The following is a 7,500-nucleotide window of genomic DNA, read 5'->3' as shown; positions in this document are numbered from 1 at the left end:
TAGGACTCATTAAAAGAAAATAAAAATTGGCTAAAGGCCTTTCCCGCATTAGGCACTAATTTTTTTAACGTCTAATTAGATTGGATAATCATTCAAATTAAGAACGTAAGCTCGTTGCTTTTTGTTTCCTATAATTGGAACCGTAGGACTCTATCCATTTATTCACTCGACACAACCTTGAATTCATTTATTATGTTCCGCACCAAGACCTCAAATAACCAAGAATTCAAATAAGGTTTGGCCCGATTCGACAAAAATGAAATATTCTCAGAATTCTCCATTGATACGACATGCTGTTTTTCCATTCATTCCTTTCAGGATCAGTCGCGGTCTTTCAAACTATACCGATGGTATGGACGAATCCCTTCCTTCATACAAATGCGTAAAAGATATTAGCCGCACTTAAAAGCCGAGTACTCTACCATTGAGTTAGCAACCCCCAAAAAAAAAAATGAAATTCTATAGATACAGCCGGAATCAAAATAAATAAAGAAATTGAAGCACATGACACAATCAAAACATTAAACTAGCATTAAACTAGCAAGAAATTAAATACAAAAATTTTAATCAATTCTGAATAAAAAAAATTAAAAATATTCTTTTATTTTATAATTTATAACATTTTTTCAATCAAACAAAACGTTTGTATTACAACAAATCTAAAAAACCATCACTTGAATAAAGAAAAAACCAAATCTATGGAACAGGAATAAATAGATCCACAGAAAGATCCAATTACCTCAGATCGGATTATATTTATTTGATACACTGTTGTCAATATAAATTGAATAAATTGAGAAAAAAAAATACACAATGACGAAAACAAAAGAATGAATTGCATTCAATTTAACAATTAAAAATAAAAAAAAATAGGTATGAATATAGTATGAATAGAACAAGAGAAGGGGGGTGTAATAGAGAAAAGGTTATAATATAAAAGCTATATATATATACGAATTACCCACACCCTGCATTTCGTTAAGTAAATTACGTTTGATTAAGACGAAGTTCCGTAAAACCCCGCCTTGCTTAAAATATCATGAACAGTTCCCGTAGGTTGAGCGCCTTTTTCAAGGAAATATAGAATAGTAGGAACATTTAAATAGGTTTGATTTTTAAAGGATCATAAAACCCACTTTCCGAAGATCTCTTCCTTCTCTGCGGGATCGAACATCAATTGCAACGATTCGATAAACGGCTCATTGGGGTAGAGGTAGAAAAAAAGACCCCCGTGGAAACGTATAAAGTTTTGTCCTCGTACGGCTCGAGAAAAATGATTCGAAGTTCTGTATATATCTAGAATTATAGTGTCAAATAGATCCATAAAATCATCAAATCAATTAACTTATGATTTAAGTCCTTTTCTTCTTTTTTTTTTCTTTTTGGTAAACAAAAGAAAAAAGCATCTATACCCTTCTAACTCAAGTTGGATAACTTTCAAATAGCTCAAAGGGAACCCCTTAGGCGTTTCATTTTTCACTTATTGAGTGATCTCTAATGCCCTTTCTTTTTCTTTTTGTTTCTTTCTTTTATTTTTAAATGTATAATGTATTTTGATTCTTCATTCTGATCTAATTGTTGAGACAATTGAAAACGGTATTTCCTTGTTCCAGGATCCTTTATCTTTGCCTTGAATCGTTGGGTTTAGACATTACTTCGGTGATCTTTAATCGTTTCGAAATGGCAGCAACATACCACTTTTTGTGATTTCTTTCTATTAAAGAATCAGACTAACAATTGATTCCTGTGTGATACACTTTTTTAATCAAAAGAATTTGGTCAATTCCAACAAACCTTATTCTTGGACTTGAAATTTGCTAGGATTGGATCCTTTCTATTTCGATATTGAAAATATACTTACGAAGTTGTTCCAACTTATTGATTAGGGCTAACCCTAGATTCTTGCTCCTAAGAAATAAATCAATACTTTACTTTCTACTCGAGCTCCATCATGTACTATTTACATTACAACCCAATAAAAACGAAGGTTCTAGTGTATATGGAACAAACGATGTCGAGCTAAGAGCACCCTCATTCCTATATGCTATTGCTATATGCTATATAATATTATATATAGAGCTATATAATATTAATCTATATACTAATCTATATACTATATAATATATATAATATAATTATATATATATTATATATATAATAGGGGGATGTAAGAATCCACAGCCGATCGTATCCTTCAAGTCGCACGTTGCTTTCTACCACATCGTTTCAAACGAAGTTTTACCATAACATTCTTTGAGTTTTGAAATAGTATGTAATTGATTCAATTATGGAATCGTGAATAGTCATTGGTTCGACCGGCACATAGGAATCAAAATTTGAACTTCTATTGGGTAGTTTCTGAAGAAGTGTCAGAAAGAATTCAAATTAATCCCATATTTTATTGTATGAATATTTTTTATTTTCAATTCTAATTTAGAATAAGATAAAGAAATAAGTTCTTTTGAATCTTCAAGTGACTCCATAGGACGGATTCGCCTATCTCACATTTCTTTGAGTCCCAAGAACTTATAAAAATCATTAAAAGATTTCATTTTTAAATTGCCTATCCCAATATCATTATTTTTTGTTTTAAGGTAAGAAATATATCTTCTCATTATAAGAGAGAAAAACCCCCTTTTTAGATACAGATTTGAATTAAACCATCAAGGATTTAAAATAAAATAAATAGGTAAAAAAATATTCAATTTTCAGATAGACTATCAGATAGACTAAAGAATTGTCTAAACTAAAGAATTGTCACTGAAATTAATTATGGATATTCTATGTTAAATATTAAAAATTAAGCGAGGGATGACAATTTTTTTACATTACAAAATCGGAAACAAAGGTGTTAATAAAAAAATGCTAAAAATACATACATATAAGCATTTTTCATTTTATGAATAGTTTATTTGACTTGACTTGATTCTTTCTAAAAATTTTTCCTAAAGTAAAGCGAAAAGTGAATAGGATATATGAATCAATCCCGTCTCAATTGTTAGATAGATTCTCAATTGTTAGATAGATTTAGAATTATTCATTAAAGACAAAGATAAAATATCTGAAAATGAGGTTAGTTAAAAGAAACTACATATGAAACATATGTAGTTTCTTTATTTATTTAATTTTCACAGGCACCGGCGAAGGCATTGAAATAGATATCTTCCATTACTAATACTAATTAACTCCTATCTACTTCCCAAATTAAATTATATGGGAGATGTTAAATGATAAATCAAACAAGGAAGGATCCTTTTTTTGATATATAGGAATAGCTGGGACGGAAGGATTCGAACCTCCGAATAGCGGGACCAAAACCCGTTGCCTTACCACTTGGCCACGCCCATTTGAATTTCTATTCAACACTAATAAAAACTAATATTGGTATTAGCTCTTCGTCAATTCCACCAAATATCTAGAAAATATATTAGCTTGTTGTTCGGATTTTTCTATGTGTAGATATAGAATTAAATTCAATTTATTGATCATAATATATAATTCAATTAAGATACTGTATAAAAATATGATTTCCTCTATTCTTTTTGATTTGAGAATTGAAGGATTTTTGATTGGGTGAGTTTAATAAATTTTATAAAGTTTAATAAAGAAGGGTTTTAATCTACCTTTCTTTATCTTTATTTTTATCAATTTTATATCTTTTCTTTTTTTCTTTTATATTAATAACATATTAATAACTCAGTCAAAATAAAATTATCTTCAAGAACAAAATGTTTGTTATGCTTAATATTTTTAGTTTAATTTGTATCTGTCTTAATTCTGCCCTTTATTCAAGCAATTTTTCTTCACAAAATTGCCCGAAGCCTACGCCTTTTGAATCCAATCGTAGATGTTATGCCAGTAATCCCTGTACTCTTTTTCTATTAGCCTTTGTTTGGCGGGCTGCTGTAAGTTTTCGATGAGATCTTTAATGCTGTCCTAAAATAATTCATGATTTATTCGAGAAAAAAATTATAGCAATTGATAAGATCAGATAAGTCTTATAGTATAAAGTATAAACTCTTAATTCAAATATTGAAGTTATTGTATAAATATAAACTATAAACGCGAGAATTCTGGATCACCCATTTTTTCATTCTAAACTTTTTTCCATTGCAGATCCTATTAGAATCCTTTTTGTAGTTATGAAAAAATATCTAATTTTCGGTATGAAACAAAATTTTGGCAATTAAAGACTCGACTTTTATTACAAATGAATTTTGAATTTAGAAAAATTATTTTCTATTTCTAGAAACCGCTCCATGTCTTGGTGTTAAAATAGAATATGTGGTATAAAAATAGAGAATCTATTTTTTCCAAACAAAAAAGATCTTGGAGATTTTATAATGCTTACTCTCAAACTCTTTGTTTACACAGTAGTGATATTCTTTGTTTCTCTATTCATCTTTGGATTTTTATCTAATGATCCAGGACGTAATCCCGGACGTGAAGAATAAAAAATAAAATATATAAAATTAAAATAAAAAAAAAAATATAAGGGTTTTCTTGATTTTTCAATGTTCTTAGTATTTTACTATTCTACATTTTAAATATTAAATAAAACAAAAAGTTCGCTAAATTTAAAGAAAGAAAAAAATTCCAAGTCATCACCGGAACCCGGAAGAGAGGATTCGAACCCTCGGTACGGATAACTCGTACAACGGATTAGCAATCCGACGCTTTAGTCCACTCAGCCATCTCTCCCGATTGAAAAGGATACTTACTATGTTACATTACACAACAGGTAAGGCTTGAAAATAAAAAAGCCTTTTCCCTCTTTTCTTTATTTTATTACTTTTATTACTTTCAAAATTACTTTTTATATTTTTTATTCTTTTATTTTTATATGGAACTATTTTATTTAATTTAATATATTAATTTAATATATTAAATTAAATATATATTCTATAATTATATATTTAATTTGAATAATTATATATTCAATTTAAATGAAAATTTAAAATAAAATTCAAAATGTCTTACTCGACAAAGGTTCATTTATATACAATAATCGCATCGTAGCGGGTATAGTTTAGTGGTAAAAGTGTGATTCGTTCTATTAACTCTATTCTAATAGTTAAGGGATCCTTGGCTCCATATTCCGGTGAAAAACTTTATTTCTTAAAAAGATTTAATCCTTTACCTCTCAATGAAAAATTCGAGGAAGAATATACATTCTCGTGATTTGTATCCAATTTTTTGAATTTCTAATTGAAAAAAATTGGATTATGAAATTACGAAACATAATTTTATTAATTGGATCAATCCATTCAATTGAATGAGTATGAGTAAAGGATCTATGGAAAAGACAGAAAGTATATTTCTAATCGTAACTAAATCTTCAATTTTTCTTTGTTTTGTATAGTCGAGATTGAAGCAAAATAAGTATTAAACGATGACTTTGGTTTACTATAGACATCGACATCTTATTTTAGCTCGGTGGAAACAAACTACCTTTCTAAGGATTCTTTCAGATAGAAATAGAGAACGAAGTAACTAGAAGATTAAAAACCCCACTCGTCTAGAGGATCATCTAGAAAGCGCCTTGCTTTGAATGCATTAAGACAGAAAAGCTAACATAGATGTTATGTGTCGAATTTTTTTCGCTCACTTCTTATAGCTGGAAATTTTCCATATTCCATAAAGGAGCCGAATGAAACCAAAGTTTCATGTTCGGTTTTGAATTAGAGACGTTAAAGATGATGAATCAACGTCGACTATAACTAACCTTCCAAGCTAACGATGCGGGTTCGATTCCCGCTACCCGCTCTATATCTCTATACTCTCTAAAAATACTAAAAATAGAGTCTAAAAATAAAAAAAATAGAGATAATATTTTTATTCTAATATATTTATATAGAATATAATAGAATTTTATATAGAATATAATAGAATATAGAATATTTCTAAAAATATTAATTCAAAAATTTAAATTATTTATTTAAAATTTTTGAATAGTTTACTAATAGTCTAATTAAATTGGACTCCATATACGTATTTTCTATTTTTCTATTATTAATTTTCTATTTTTCTATTATTATAATTATATTATAATTATTAATATTATTATTCTAATTATTAATATTATTATTATATTATAATATTATATAATATTATATAAATTTTTAATATTAATATTATATAAAATATTATATAAATTTTTAATTTTATATTTTATATTATATAAATAGCTAACTATATATTAACAATATATAATAACCCTCTATTCTATATAGTTAGTTATTATAGAAGTTATTAAGTTTTATATATTTCTATTATAACTAGTTAATATCTATTATAACTATATAATATAAAGTTATAGTATATAGTTATAATTTGTTCTATATAAATAGACTCTAGATAGTGTATATACTATCTTTATATTAATATACTATCTTTATATTATTAGAATATAAATTAATAAGAAACTAGAATAATGTTAGAAAAAGTAATTGTAAATTGTAATAAAAAAATTGAAAATTCTAATAATCTAATAATAAATTCTAAAAATTAGAATATTTCATTCTAAAATTAAATAATTCTAAAATGAATATAAAAGAATTAATCCATCATTTACATTTACATTTTTACATTTCATTTTAATTCAAAAATAGGTAATTCCTAAAATTATCTTGCATATTCTTTTTTATGAACAAAAATATGAAGAAAAAGAAAAAAATTGGAATGGAATAGAAAAGCGTCCATTGTCAATGGATGGGACAGAGTCTTCTAAACCTTTGGTATAGGTTCAAATCCTATTGGACGCAATTTTTTCATATAATATACATATTATAATATAATAATCTATATATAGATTATATAGATTTTATATAGATTCTAAAATATAAATATATAGATTATAAATTTATAAATTATAAAATAAAATTTTTATAATTAAAAGTTAAAGATTAAAAGTGATTAATTTCTTTATACTTATACCTGTAGTGATTTATTTCTTTAGACTTGTTCCTGAAGTAGAAAACGTTCCTTCTGTTCCTGAATAGCTTCTTTCAAAGGGTTTCCGCCTCTTCAGTGAATGTTTTGGTAGAAGATATGATTTCTTGGAACTGAGGTTTATTCGTTTTAAGTAGGTACGTAACTCAACGAGAAATTTCCTTACTTGTCCAATTTCTAATGAATCAAGATAACCATTCGTTCCGGTATAAATAGTCATTATCTGTTCCTCCACCGTGAGAGGAGCTGATTGGGATTATTTGAGCAACTCGCGTAATCGTTGACCTCTTGCCAATTGATTCTGAGTAGCTTTATCAAGATCCGAAGCGAATTGCGCAAAGGCTTCTAATTCTGCAATTGCGCCAATTCCAATTTAACTTACCAGCTACTTGTTTCATAGCTTTAATTTGGGCAGCGGATCCTACTCTGGAAACGGAAATACCCACATTAATAGCAGGCCTGATTCCAGCATTGAATAAATCGGCGGATAAGAATATTTGTCCATCTGTAATGGAAATTACATTAGTAGGAATATAAGCCGAAACGTCT

General features: G+C 27.4%; 1 pseudogene; it reads right to left on the bottom strand.

The window, feature by feature from the left end:
- Nucleotides 1–6,920: 6,920 nt before the first annotated feature.
- LOC125368788 overlaps nucleotides 6,921–7,500 on the bottom strand; it is a 1,811-nt pseudogene continuing 1,231 nt past the window's right edge.

The sequence above is a fragment of the Ricinus communis genome, unplaced genomic scaffold (genome assembly GCF_019578655.1).
Source record: "Ricinus communis isolate WT05 ecotype wild-type unplaced genomic scaffold, ASM1957865v1 Ctg18, whole genome shotgun sequence".
Classification (NCBI taxonomy): Eukaryota; Viridiplantae; Streptophyta; class Magnoliopsida; order Malpighiales; family Euphorbiaceae; genus Ricinus; species Ricinus communis.
This window is presented reverse-complemented; position numbering and strand designations above follow the sequence as displayed.